Here is a 16,032-nt window from a genome sequence, read left to right as displayed (position 1 = left end):
GAGAGAGAGAGAGAGAGAGAGAGAGAGAGAGAGAGAGAGAGAGAGAGAAAAGAAGAAGAAGAAGAACAAGAAGAAGAAGAACAAGAAAAAGAACAAGAAGAAGAACAAGAAGAACAAGAAGAACAAGAAGAAGAAAAGGAGAGGACAGAGGAGAGAAGAAAAAAGGGGGAGTAGTGGGAGAGAAAAGAAGGAGGAGGAGGGAGAGAGGAAATGATTGTTATGGAGACAGAGAAGAAGAGAGAGATGAGAGATGAAGAGAGAGATGGAGCGAGGGATAGAGGGTTAAAAGAAACAGGAGCACCATAGTGATTGTTGAGATTTGAGTAAGGGATTTCTTAATTTAAATTCAACCTCTGATGATTATTATCTCTGTGATCTTTGAAAAGGAAAAGTAAGCTACTCTGTGTGTCATTAAGTATCTTAGGTGGATCCATAGGATTTATCTACTAAAGTCATAGATGAATGATACTGATGGAGGGAGTAAGTTCCCATGGCAGAAGTTAACTAAGATTTGTGAATCAAAGGACAACAGGTACAATGCACTTCAGTAGGTATTGGGATGTTGATAAAACAAAGGGCAGATAGGAATCTGACCTCAGGTAACCTAAATTAGTGAATTAAGAAGAATAAAATGATAGATGTACCATCATAGTCATCTCCTAACTGGTGTACATCCCTTAGTATGCCTAAGGGTTCCAACCCATTAGGCATGTTTCTGCCAGGTTAATATTACTAGAAGAGCATTGTGGGTATATCAGCCCAATACTCAAAAACTTTATCACACATAAAGTGTGAGGGGCAGATGCGGAATAATGGTCAACAAATGAAACTTGCAGACCTCATAAGTAACCTGGCCTAGTGTCTTGGCTTTCTCACTTATTAATTAGGTGACCATAAACCAGTCATTTCACACTTCCAAATCTCAGGCTTCTAACCTGCAAAATGATGGGACTGGATTAGATGTCCTCTAAGATTCCTTAATGAGATGTGAGAAGGTAGCGCAGAATTAAAATCAACAAACAAACCAGCAACACACATGCATACATTTTCCTTGAAGTCAAAAAGATGTTTTTGGGTCCTCCAACTGTGATATGCTATTTGATTATGGGCCAATAACTTCATCTCAGTTTGCCCAACTCTATAATGGGAATAATAATACTTGCCTTACACACCTCATTAAGTTGTGTTGAAGAGGTGTCACAAATATTAACCCTCTACACAGATGTGAGCAACTATTGTTTTTTTCCAAAAGTTTAATATTATATGACTAGAAGAGTCCACACTCCTCAATGAAGAATTTAAGGCCCTTCATAATTTGATCTTTTGCTTTATCTCTAACTTTCATCCTAGTAGATCACAAAGAAGTCCTGTACCTTAGCACAAGGGGGCTACTCATTCTTACCTATTACATTATGTATAATATATATACACACACACACACATGTATGATAGATAATATACATATACATGTATATATATATATATATAAACATATTACAAATTGTCCTCTCTTTGCCTTCTCTTACCCCCTTTACATAGTGCCTTCTGCCTCGAATACCCTCCCTCCTTCCTTTCTACTTAACTTCTCATTTTTTAACACCCAGATGGAGTCTCACTTTCTGTTAGAAGCATTTTCAGAGCTTCCCAGGCCATACTTTCATTTCCCTTCCAATTACTAAAGGATTTTATATTTGTACTAGTCATCGAGCATTCAGCCCAGGGCACTTTGTATTGTGAGCTTCTTGAGAACAGGGATTTTCTTTTCCTTTTCTTTGTATTGCCAGCACTTAGCATAGTGTCTAGCACATAGTAGTTATTTAATAATTGCTTATTTATCAAGAAAGCATGTAAATGGAAGGGGAAGGAGAAGGAGAAGAGTGCTCATATTATCCACAAATCTGCAAGATATAGAAAGCAGCAGGTGTGCCATAGGAATAGAATATTGTGGGAGAGAATTAATAATAATTAGGGAGCAGTAGCCAAGAAAAGGAACAATCATAAAATTCTTGGCGTTAGCTGCCCATAAACAAATGGATGAATTGAGGTTGGCAAATGATTTAAACTTGAAAAAATGTATTTTTAAATGTAAATTATATTGATACACTTTGTTGTTTATATTATATTTATTTCTAAATATACTCCCATTTCCAGAGGGCTATCCCTTTAAACAAACACATTTTTAAAAGATTGAAAAAAGGTCAAAATTAATCAGGACATCAATTTAGTCCAATATTATTTACAGTGTTCTACACTAATAATCCTCCACCTCTGTAAGTAAGGGAAGAAGGCAAATTTTCATATCTCTTAGTTGGGGCCAAACTTGGTAATTATCAATCAATCGGATTCAGTTTCATTTTTCAGATGTTTGAAATAGGTATCTTTAGGCAAATAATTTTTATCACATCAGTGAAATATAGTGAGATATGATCCTTGACTGTAAATATATTTACAGAAGGCAATAATTTATTCAAAGATAGAGATTAGAGAAAAGGAGTGGTAGAGTAGGCTTAGAATTTTGAATTCATATCCTCATGAGACAATCTACAAGCCAGAGAGGGGAAAAAGAGTAGAAAACATTTAGATAAAAAACAATGGAGGAAGAGAAACAACCTGATGAGGTAGGTGTCCAAATCACCTAACTAGAAATATTGTACCACATAACATCAGAATTGTATGGAACCTCAAAAGGCATCTTATTCCATCAACACATGAATAGAGCCCAACATTGTTTATCCAATTTTCATTCAAAAACCCCTAATGAGGTGTTAAGTTATTGCTTACTGAGAGTTGTTCCAACCTTTTTTGTTGTTGTTGTTTACTTGTTCAGGCATGTCTGACTCTTTGTGACCCCATAGCCATTCTATCTTCCACTACCTTCTGAAGTCTGTCCAAGCTCATGTTCATTGTTGTTACCATGACTATGTATCCATCTCATTCTCTGTCATCCCTTTCTCCTTCTGCCTTCAATCTTTCTCAACATCAAGGTCTTTTCCAATGAGATACGTCTTTTCATTATGTGGCCAAAGTATTTAAGCCTCAGACTCAGTATTTGACCCTCCAATGAATAGTCTGAATTAATTTCTTTAAGTATTGACTAATTTTATCTCCTTTTTGTACAAGGGACTCTCAAAAGTCTACTTCAACACCATAATTTTGAAGTGTCCATTCTGCTTTCCTTCTAGTCCAGATTACACAGCCATACATTGCTACTGAAAAAAAAAAAACATAGCTTTGACTCTATGAACCTTTGTTGACAAGGTGATGTCTCAACTTTTTAGTTTGCTGAACATAGTATTTTTTATGTTAAGCTTCAAGCCAGCATTCACACTTTTCTCTTTCACCCTCATCAAGAGCCTTCTTAATTCTTCTTCATTTTCTGCCATCAGAGTGGTATCATCTGCATATCTGAGACTGTTGATATTTGTCCTGGCAACCTTAATTCCAGCTTTTGATTCATCTAGTCTGGCATTTCACATGATGTACTCTGTATATAAGTTAAATAAATAAGGTGATAATATATGGCCTTGTCATACTTCTTTTCCCATCTTAAACCAACCAGTTGTTCCATATTCAGTTCTATATCAATTTCTCTACAAATGCTTGAAGACAGCTTCAGTATTTTATGGGTCATGCATCTATTCTTTTAGCAAAAAAAAAACCTTCAGAATGGTAATGCTATTGAAGACCCTTACTATCCTGATTTTGATCCTCTAGATTATTTCTAGACAATCAACGCCTTTGCCACAATGCGGATATCAAAACAGAGCATTATATTTTAAGTGTGGACTGACCAGGGAAGGGAGAGAACTTGTCCATAGTTCTGGATGATAAACCGCTATTAACGTAATCTAAAAATCATGGTTTTGACACGCGTCGATATTTTGGTTTATACAAATATCCACTTTTTTTTCCCTGACAAACTGATTTCTGGCCAGATTTCCCCTATGATGTACTTGAAAAGTTTATTTTTTTAAAAAAAGCTATGTAACATTTAACATTTATCCCTATTAAATTTAATTGTATTAGATATAGCTCATTTTTTTCTCCTGCTGTGATCTTTTTGGTTTTTGAATCTCATCCAAGATGTTAGATACCCCTTTTAGCTATATTTCATCTGAAACTCTGATAAGCTTGCCAACTATACCTTTATCTTAGGCTATGATAAAAATGTTAAGCAGTATGGGGTCAAACATGGATTCCCAAAACACTCCTCTAGATATCTCCTTCGAAAATAACATAAAAGAATTGAATAACCCTCTGGGTCAGGTTTTTCAACTGCTTTTGAATCAATCCATTTTGTTGTCTATTCATATCTCTCCAGCTTTTATAGAAGACTAGAATGAGAAATTTATCAAAGGCTTCCCTAAAATCTTAGTGAATTTTATCTACAGAACTTCCCTGTCATACCTATCTAGGGAAACGAGTCTGAGGATGGTAACTAATCCATTGGATGAGAACATCAGGTTCTAGATTTTGTTAGTGTGAATAGTCTATTAAATGATGCTAGTTTTAACCTTCTACCACTTAACTGACGGTCTTAGAGCTGCTGGAATAAAAAAAAAATTATCTTATAACCAATTTGATGATGAATTGAACATGGTTAGGCTATTTCTTAAACAACTTACATATAGTCAGGCACAAAATGTTTTTTCTTACTTTTAATGCCTTTATAGCTCAATAGGACATGCTAAGGTTCGCATCCTGTTGGCATGGTCATTGAAATCACCAAGTCACTTCCAAACCATCATGAAACATCAGAATAGATCTCTACTGCAGAGAAATGAATATATTTTTCTAATAATAGATATTATTTAACATTAGATTTAAATGTATAGTCCCATTTTGGGGTTTAAAAATTCCAGATGAAAATGTACACAGCTGAGGTGATCCAGCTGGATAATATTTTGCATGAAAAAATATTTGTCATTTTTTAGTGGACTATAAGCTCCATATGAGTTGAGTGTGACGTGACAGTGAAAAGTTAACACTTGAATTGTTTCAAGAACAAGGGAATATCATATTCTTTCCCAGTCAGAACATATCTGGCATATTGTATTCAGTTCTGAATATCAGATTTTGGTTAACATATTGACAAGCTAGACTCCATGCCAAAGAGTGGGGAAAACATCTTCAAATAACTGTAAATATAGCTATATGAAGACATGGACACTAGTGTAGTTAAATCAGAATCCTTATCCTTGGGAATAGAAGATTTGGAGAAGAGACAGATGATAGGCATTCAAGAGTAATTTCCTATAAATGAGCTTCAACTAGACACTCCATTGCTGATGGTAGCAATAACCTAAGCCACCATGAAAATGACTTCTCTAAAAATTGCTTGTTATTAGTTACAAATATGCTAAGGTTTTTTTTTTAATTCAGAATGTAGGAGGGAACCTAGACTCATATTTAGAACTAGAAGGGACCTTAGATGTTGTCTAATCCAACTTCCTCATTTTAAAGATCATATCACTGGGGTCCAGCAAGATTAAATGATTTACTAAAGGCCATAAGCAGTAGTAAGTGGCAGAACTAGGATTTGATCCCAGGTCTAGGGTTCCAAAAGAATGGTCTTGGCATTCTGACAAATTTATATGTATGTGTGTATATATAGTGTATACACACACACACACACATCACACATATGCACACATACCCACATATACAATGTATACATATATATACATATATACATACATATATAAAGTTATATAGATTATATATATATATAAAATATATACATGTATACACATGTGCATCCATATACACACACCCCAAAATTCCTTTTATAATATATATTTATTGTTTATCACAGTACTTTTTTTTCGAAAAATTTAGAAAACTGAAAAAGGAAAGCCTATAAATATTGTATATTATTAATTCAGGAAAAATTAAAGGAAAATATAATTCCAGAATTAACAAATTTCAATGCCGTCAAAGGCATCTTTATGTATTTGGGCTTATGTTGTCTTGGGTTTGTTAGTCATGAAGATGGTGTCTTCACAGCCAGCCATAGGGGTGGAATAAGCTTACCATGGCTTCTTTGCATGCAGTTCTTGCACCTGCTACATTTCAGGAGAAGGATCATGCTGCTATTGAATTAGTTCATTATCTCTTTCAAAGCTTTTTTGAATTCCATGAGGAGTTCTTTTGGCTGGCTTGCCACAAAGATTACATTGTTCTTTGCAGTTCAGATGCCATAATCAAAACATTGGAGAAATCTTTTGCAAGATTTCTTTCTGCAGGGAGAAAAATCCAAATTTATTTTCAATAGAAAGACCCTATAAAAGGGGGTATGTCAAGATGGAAACAAAGTAAAGGAAAAGATAACAACAGCAACAGTAAGGAGCTTTTTAAGTCTTTAGCAAGTATCCACAATTTAAAAAATGGATGTTTCTATGCTACTCTCATCATAGTTGAAGCCATTCTTTCCAAGTCAATATTATTAGTATCATACATAGCTACCAAGGAACAGGGGAGTATATATTTGTATGTGTGTGTGTGTGTGTGTGTGTGTGTGTGTGTGTGTGTGTCTGCTAGTCTATGAGAATTGTAAATGTGGTTAAGACATCAAGTTTTTAAATATCTCAGCATTATTTCAGAAATTGATGGCAATTCTTTCATATCTCAAAGTTCATGTCTGTGGAACTGCATAGGGAAAATGTATTGAAAATGCAAGCAAATAACCATTATGTTCTCTAAATTATGCTCCATCTGTGTCCGCAACTTTAGGTAGTGGACATTGTAACCCCTAGAAAATATGGCAGCACAGAGATTAGGACCTCTTTTTTCTATGACTTGCTCATAATTATTATAGTTTCTTTTTTATCTCTTCTCTGCTGCTCCTTGGAGCTAAGCAGCAGTCTGTTGAATTATCAAATACTAATGGTCACATTTATGTAGTACTTTCCTTACAATAATAAAGTCAGGGTAAAAAATATTATCTTCTTTTTACCTTTACAGCATTTCTCAAGTATAGTTCCTTCCCTCCTCTGATATTTCCATCACCCTGGTAAAGGCCTTCATCACTGCATGTCTTGACTATTGCAATAGCATAATGATGGCTCTACCTGCCTCTGTTATTTCCCCACTGCAATCCATCCTCTATTCTGCCATGATAGTGATTTTCCAAAAGGTTTGACCCCTTGCTCCCTTACTGTATAAACTCCAGTGGCTCTCTATCACCTCTGTGATCAAATGCAAAATCTTGTGGCATTCAAAGTCTTTCATAATGTAGCCCCCTCCTATTTTCCAGTCTTTCTACACCCTAATGCCTGGCACATATTCTTTATTCCAGTGACGACAGCTTCTTGGATGTTACATGCACAAGACACTCCATCTCTTGGTTCTGGGAATTTTCTCTGTCCATCCTCCAAGTCTGAATTGCCCTCCCTCCTAAACTCTACCTACTCACTTTGCTGGCTTCCTTTAAGTTTCAACTAAAATCTTCATCTACAGGATCAAGAAGACTTTTGCAATCTCTTTTAATTCCAGTGTTTTCTGTCTGTAAATTATTAACATATATGTATATATGTGTGTGTATTTGTTTATTATTTCCTCCATTACACTGTGAGCCCCTCAAGGGCAGGGGCCATCTTTTTGTCTCCTTTTTTATCCCCAGTACTTACCATAGTGCCTATTACCACACAGTGGGGGATACTTAATAAGTGTTTATTGATTGATTCTTTTGCTTTTAAAAAAGAAAGTCTCCGGAACCACATTGAATCCGCTGTCTCTCTCTCTCTCTGTCTCTCCCTCTCTCTCTCCCCATACATACACACACACACACACACACACACATACACGTGTGTGTGTGTGTGTGTGTGTGTGTATTTTCCACTCTGCTAGGCAATATCTTGTAGTCAAAGGAATACTCAGTCTGGAGTCAAATGACAACATTAAATCCTGATTATACTACTATTTATTAACTGTGAAAACTTGAATAAGACAGTTAATACTTTTTCTGGCTCTTGGGTTGTTCATCTGCAAAATGATGGACTTTTGCTTAAACAATCTCTAAAATCACTTCTAACCCTAAATCAATGATCCCATGATTAGTGTAATAAACTAACCAAGTATTTTCTGAGTACCTACTCTCTGTCTCTGTAATGAGTGGTGTCAAAATGATGTAAAACATAATTCCTGCCCTCAAGGAGCTTGTAATATAATTAGACAAATAAAATACAAAGCACAATTAGAGAACAAGACAATGATTGCCTTAAAAATCCATAGACAAGAAAGAGTTGTGAGAGCTAGAGTGATAAAGGAAGGATTTATGGAAAAATCGACACATATACTGTTTCTGAAGAAAAAATGTTTTAACTGAATTAGAAAAATATAATAGCAAAATTCATTTGTAAGAATACAATTTCAAGAATATCAAAGGAACTAATGAAAAAAATAATGTAAAGGAAGGAGGTTTAGCAGTACCAGATCTTAAACTATATTACATGACAGTAATTATCAGAACTATCTGGTACTGGCTAAGAAATACAAAGGTAAATCAATGTTATATTCAATTTATCAATCAGTCAATGGAGTCATTCAATTTATAGCAGCAAATTAATATAGTAACCTTGTATTTGACAAGTGTAAAGACTTAAGATTTGGGGATAAGAATTCATTATTTGGTAAAAATTGGTGGGGAAACTGGAAAGCAGTATGGCAGGAATTGTGCATAGAACAATCAATATCTTTTTTTTCCTCTAAACAACATAAAAGTTTATTAGCGAGGCAAAAATCTGGTGATAAAGTAGACAAAGACTTAGAATTGGAAGTACAGATCCCTTTAAAATCATAAGACAAAGAATAGAACAGAGTAGGTGAGGAAATAATTCAACTGATTATAGGGTTGGCAGCATCATAGGGGTGAGGAATTATGATTGGCTACATTAAGGAAAGGGGGTTTACACACACATGGGAACAAAACAACCCCTTTCTGTCTTAAAGGAATGCTTTAATGATTTGCAGGACTCAGGTACATGCCAAGGGCATTGATAGTGCCCCAGACTCACTGGATCCTTGGAATGAAATAAGAATACCTTTAATTGGGCAAGGATGAGCAGAGGTGGGGCCAGGGAAGCTTATATTCTCTGAAGGATAGCAAACAGATGTCATAGAGTTTCTCAGTAGTTGAAGTTATGAGGGATAACAAGTTTCCTTGGCAGGTGGTACTGAGATAACAATTCCCTTAGAATTAAAATTTTTATGAAAGTATTGAATCTTTAAATTTAGCTTTTTTTTTCAGTTAAAAGTGATCAATAAGACGACCAAAATTTGTTATCTATCTTGAGAGAAGATTGAACTTTTGAACTCATGAGCTTCTTTACTCAGAGACAAAGAAAAGACTTATATTGTAATATAAAATACAGAATAAGGTTACATGATAGAATCAATTACAGAATGGAATCAAATATAAAATATAGGATCAATGTCTGATTTTCACACCCTGAAGGGTTATACTCAGTTTTACTGGGAAGGTTGTTTTTGGCTGTAATCCTACCTTGTTTGCTTTCCAGATCATATTCCAAGCCCTTCATCCATCTAATGAGAAAGCTGCTAAATCTGTGTGATTCTGACTATGACTCCACAATTTTTTAATTGTTTCTTTCTGGCTACTTGCAATATTTTCTCCTTGACTTGGGAGCTTTGGAATTTAGCTATTCTATTCCTTGGAGTTTTCATTTTGGAATCTCAGGAAGTGATCAGTACATTCTTTTAATTTCTATTTTAAACTCTAGATCAAAGATATCAAGGCAGTTTTTCCTTGATAATTTCTTGAAATATGATGTATGGGCTCTTTCTTTGATCACAGCTTTCAGGTAGTCTAATAATTGACCAATAAATATCTTACACCATTACATGAATACCTGTCAATTGGGAAATGGCTCAAAAAAGTTGTGGTATATGACTGTGATGGAATACTACTGTGCTATAAGAAATGATAAGCTTGATGATCTTAGAAAAACATGAATAGACTTGCACAAAATAATGAAGAACAAAATGATAAGTACCAAGAAAATGTTGTATAGTATAACAGCAATATTGTTTTAAGAACAACTATGAGTGACTAAGTCATTTTGACTATTGTAAATACCTAAGTTAACTACAAAGGGTGTATAAGGAAGAGAGTATTTACATCCAGGGAAAGAACTGATAAATAGAAAAAAAATATATAGAATGATTTCACATGATCACACACACACAAACACACATATATTTGTGTCTAATGGTAGCCATCTCTAGGGTGGGGGGGAGGGAAGAAAAAAAGAAATTTAGATAATAAATTTATTATATTTTTAAAAGGAATAGCAAGTTGTATATAATAGATTTGCAGGTTCATGTGCAATCATCTTTTTATATTAAGGAAATGCTTGTTTTATTCCATAAAATAAAAATAAAATAAATTTTTAAATTTTTAAAAAGAAACAAAGACAAACACAAGATGGGGAAAATGTAGCCAAAAGGCCATTCATGGGAAAACAATGTAGAGGCTTGGAATCAGAGGACCCAAGTTTGAATCCCATCTCTATCATATAAATCTATTTGAATTTGGGTAAGTCAGTTCTCTGGGCGTCAGTTTCCTCATCTGTGGGATGAAGTATATAGGCCAAAATTCTCTAAACGTCCTTCTGTAAAACAATACCCAATTTTGTGGCTCTGTTAGGGCCTAGCATCTATCCTTACTCAGAGTTCTGAGCCCCATTTCTAGGCAATCTCATCAGACTTGCTTGAAGGCACACTGGAAACATAACAGAGAAGTATTAGCAAAAAGGTGGATTAGTTGATGTAGATAGTTGTCACCTATTCTAACTGGCTACCACTCCACTCCTAGTTTGTCTTCTGCCACTGCTAACCTCATTTTATCAATTATAAAATCAATATTGCTATAAGGAAGGAGAGAGATATTTTAGTCACTCAGAGAAAACTGCTCAGGAGTATTGCTATACTCTTAGGAACACTGTGCTTCTCCATACCTAGTACAGATGGTCACAGAAAATGCAGCTCTATCCAGTGGCTAACTCCTTATAACTCATTCCACAGACCTGACTTTCAGAGTTGGCTTCTTACTGTTAGCTCTGCACTTGGCTCACTCCACAGAACTTTTGTGCTTCTACCAAGAGCCCTTCTTCTTAATTTCTCTCAATTAATTTCATTTTACCCCTCACGACACTTCTACTTCTATTTGAAACTCTTATGCTTGAAGATTTCTCACACTATGAACTCATGCACAGCATTCTGGGCGATATAGTCCTCAAGAGTAAATGATATCTATGTTTGGTCATACTACCTTACTAGGACCTGGATTGGTGACATTTAAAGCCCCTTTTTTCTCTAAATAATTGATTCCATGATATTATAACTACTAACTCAATCCTAGTAAATAGTATGAAGTGGTAGCAAAACAAAAAGTGCAAAAATGTATAAACAGAAGGAAGGTGATCATGTCATACTGCATAAAGGATATTAGGTTCAGATCTTGAGAACCATATTTAATGAAAGGCAATAATATTTTTGAGCTAAAAGAGATCTTAATAAATCTCTATCATAACTCTCAATTTAAAGATCAAAAATTTAAGTCCCAAAAATTTTGAGCTGTGTCTAAAGTCTTACAGCTAATAAAGGTTGTAGCCAGGATGAAAACTGGCTGCAAATCCAGGGATATTTTTGCTACTGCCCCCTGTTCTTTAACATTTTTATAAATAACTTGGATAAAAGAATATAGAAAATAATAGCTAGTATTTATGTAATACTTTCAGATTTACTAACTTACTAATATCTTATTTTATCTGAACAATAGCAACAATGGCAGGTAGGCGTTATTATTATTCTTCCCATTTTATAGATGAGGAAACTGAGGCAAACAGAGGTTAAGTGACTTGCCTAGGGCCACACAGCTAATAAGCAGCTGAGGCAGGATTTCTATCCAGATCTTCCAGATTCCAAATCTCCACTGTAGCACCCAGTCTTCATAGATTTCTTGTTTATCAAATTTATGGATGATCGGAAGCTCGGAGGTATACTTTGTGGCATCATAGAGTCAGAGATAGAAGTGATGTTAGAGGTATTCAAGTCTAACCCCTCATCTAGCAAATGAGAAATCTGAGGGCCTAAGCAGTTAAGGGACTTACCTGCAGTTTCACAAATTGTAAGAAGTATATCTGAAATTTGAATCTATATATTCTGTCTCCAAATCCAGGTGTATCCCCTCCCCCCACCTGAATACACAATTACAAACACTATATCACAACATATTACATAAAAGAGTCAGGATCCAAAAAGATCTCAATAAGCTAAGGTAATAAACTGTAAAATAAAAGGGATTTTAATGAGAATTAATGTAAAGTCTTATATTTTATATTCTGGACCAGGCCCAGCTCAGACCAGTCCAGTGATTCAGGACTGAAATGAGAATGCAGTGAAACATTATGAGCAGTACAATAACTTTAAAATTCAGATAAAAATAAGATATACTTTATAGTAAAAATATGTGTGACTTTCTCTGTCTCCACATTTGGCAGAGCAGTAATGCAAATTCTGAAAGATGCCTTTCCATCAGCTCACTGGCTACATGGTGGGACTTATATTGGTCACCATAGGATAGAAATCACATGAAAGCTAAATTTCAATGTAGAGGAAACTTCTAATTGTGACATATTTTCCTGTCACTTTTTTTTTTAATTTTTACTCAGAACATAAAGGATCACACTAAATACACTTATTCTACTTGGACAAATGCAGTTATAGATGTTGGTCACTTGGTGGTACCATAGACCCTTTAACTGACAGCTTTTTTTTTTTTTTTGAGGACTACAATATATCAAAAGGTCCATGACATGATAGAAATGCAACCTTCACTAGAGCAGATTGCTGCCCTTCCACACTTCAGTAGGGAACCTTCACGAGTTGTGGTGGTTCAAATAATTCACCTGTTAAATACCTTTCTGATGATGAGCTCTTTCTACAAATCCCAATTTTGAAGGACCTACTTGAGTTTTCACAATACATACTCTTTGAGAACCTAAGGCCATATCCGTGCCTTTATGGGGCTGTGGTCAGCTGTGGTCTTGTTATTTCATAGTTGTAAACAGAAAAGTCATTGTTCTTCTGACTACTAAAATATCTTAAGGAAGTTTAATGGAATAAACCTTATTTCTTTAACCAAATAGTCTAATTATTAACAAACAATATTCTGAATAATTCTAATTAATCATATCATCAGGTGGAGATTTTTTTAATGAGTGGAATTCCAAGACACAAACTACAGAAATTTCTTTTTGAATGGCCCCTAGTTCTATGAGGCCTTCTTTTACTTCTGCAATGATGATGGCAGGGTGGTAAAAGAATCAGATAATTTTAACCATCAATAAACTTTAATTTCACTATTGGTAATTGTGTTAACTGTTTAATGAGCAGCAAAGAGGCATGTACTGAAGTAGCAGAGTCATAACAATCTGGCATTTTTATATATATGAGACCAAAAGAAAGAAGGATATTGAAACTAAATGGAAGGAAGCCATCAAGGTACTGGCATTTTTCTATATATGAGACCAAAAGAAAGGAGGATATTGAAACTAAATGGAAGGAAGCCATCAAGGTACTCCTGGGAGATGAAAAGAAATGAGGTGGCAAAGTGGGTTTTACTGTACACCTGGAGGCAACAAAAACATTATTTCATGGGATATTTGGTCTTCACATATGGTAGTACTAATGATGAATATTTGAAAACAGAATGTCAATGAAATTGTTGCAGCTTATGCATCAACATCGTTTGTGAAGGAGGAAGTGGTAGAGAAATTCTAGGAAGAACTTGACAAGATACTTCAAATAAAATTTCTATTTTTAAGCCCACTGACCATTCTTAATAGTAACTCATATTCATTGAATTCAGTCAAAATTTACTATACTTTGCCAAACATGGTACTGACACAGTCCTCTTTTGCCATACATAATTAAGAGCTAAAGGAAGACAGTAGTGTCTTGTTTCTCAGTTCAGTCTAATATTGTTCTTCATTAAAAGCATAGTAATCAGACACATCTGGAGTACCTTATTGTTCAGGTGAAAATATTTAGCTTGATAATGAGGCCCATTAGTAGAAGTTAGTTTCTCCAAAGGAGCAAATAAAATAGGAAATGGCAATTGCCTCCAAACACTTAGTTTACATAATTAAGATTAGGCAAATATTCATTTAATTTGCTGGAATCTCAATTTAATTGATTTACTGGACACATTGTCATACTCCCACCAGAATAGTAGAATTTCAACCCCATAATTTCATAATCAGGAGGATCTTGCCTTCCAGCATTATGGTCCCTTTAAGGTACAGGGTTGAACATGAGTGCTATTCCTCAGTGCCTCATTAAAAGCAGCATACTTAGTCACATGACAGCATATTTTGACAGTTATCTGGACTTAAGCATTTAGCTTCTCTGTAATCTTATGATATTCTTCAGTTCTGATTTTACATTTTAATCTATACAACTTTTTTTTTTCCTTTTTTCTTATTTTAGCCCAATCTGGTCCATTCTATTTGTGCTTGGGTTGGTGTGTACCTCTTTCCTTGGATCTCTTCTTCTAGTTTCTCCCTCACTTTACTCTGTTCTTTCAGAACTCACTGTTCTTTCCGACTTCCTTCTGATATGCCCAATACTATAGCAACTCACAGAGAAGCCCATTAAACCCAGCCTTCCTTGTTGCTGCTGGCTATTACTATTGGAGTGGTTCCAGTGGTTCCAATAGTTTTTACATCAATAAGAATCCTGTATTTAAATTAAGGTGAGATATAACAAAGCTAGAAACAAAACTGATATGGTACTCCAATTTTTACTATGAGCTAGAATATTAGAATTTAAATTCCACAATCTTCAGTATGTAGGCACTTCAGTACTAGACCTCAGGATACAGTTCTAAATTTCTCTCTATTTGGGTCATTGAATACCAGTGAGATGGAAACTATAATATTTAAATAGCCTAATTTGCCATAGTTTATCTTCAGGGTGGATAGTCCTATGTTAGGGAAGGGCCAGCTTCTTCATTTGCACAGATTTACAATTATAATTATTATAGATAAGACTCAGATGATCACGTTTTTTTTTTTTAAACTATGTTCAGTGTATTATGATTTTCTTTTGACAGATCATTATAAAATACTTTTTTACACAAAAAACATTGCACTGTACTCTCTATGAGAAAAAAGCAGCTAATATTTTTATAGTACTCTAAAATATACAAAGTACTTTACATTATTTCAGTTTCCTCTCATAGCCAAAGTCCATTTCCATAAATGTATATTATAAGCTGTCCTTCTAAAAGGTAGAATGGTTTAGTTCAGGCAGCACTGAATTAGCAATTAGAAGATTTGATTACATTGAAAACATTTATAGATAACACCAGAAAGAGGTTTATATGCATACATACATACATACATACATATATATATATTAATTTCTCTCTCTTCTCTCTTTCTGTCTCTCTCTATATGTGTATGTTATGTAGGTATGTATATCTATCTCTATCTCTATTTAATCATGATGGCAGCCCAAATCCTCTCTGATCATGCCTCCAGTTTAGGATTCTAATCCTGTCTCTGTCACTAACTAGTTGTGTGTCCTTGATTAAGTCATTTTACTTCTCAATCTTCAGTCTTATATTATAAAATTGACAGGGATAAAATTGGATTAATTGATTTTAAAGCTCCACTCTCATCCCATGATTCCACAAAAGAGTATTTAGTTTTAAAAAGAGTAACTTATTTACATTTCTGGGGGTGCAAAAATCATTAGTATATGGAACCAATATTTTTTAAACAAATAACTGATAAAAATTTACAGGATGTCTATTTGCTTAGTATAGAATGATAATTTATTGGTTTATGGAGTTGTGCAAATCTTGAAAGAAGAAAGATAGGATTATTTGTGATCATGATATGAGACTATCAGACCACTAGAAAAATAAAATCAGACAACCTTGTTGTTCGTCATCACATAGTGGGAGAAAAGTAATCAATTAACTGACTCATTTTTCAACAGGTT

This window comes from Vombatus ursinus, unplaced genomic scaffold (assembly GCF_900497805.2).
Source record: "Vombatus ursinus unplaced genomic scaffold, bare-nosed wombat genome assembly UNPS02011613.1, whole genome shotgun sequence".
Classification (NCBI taxonomy): domain Eukaryota; kingdom Metazoa; phylum Chordata; class Mammalia; order Diprotodontia; family Vombatidae; genus Vombatus; species Vombatus ursinus.
The sequence above is the reverse complement of the archived record's forward strand: the minus strand, read 5'-3'. Positions refer to the sequence as shown.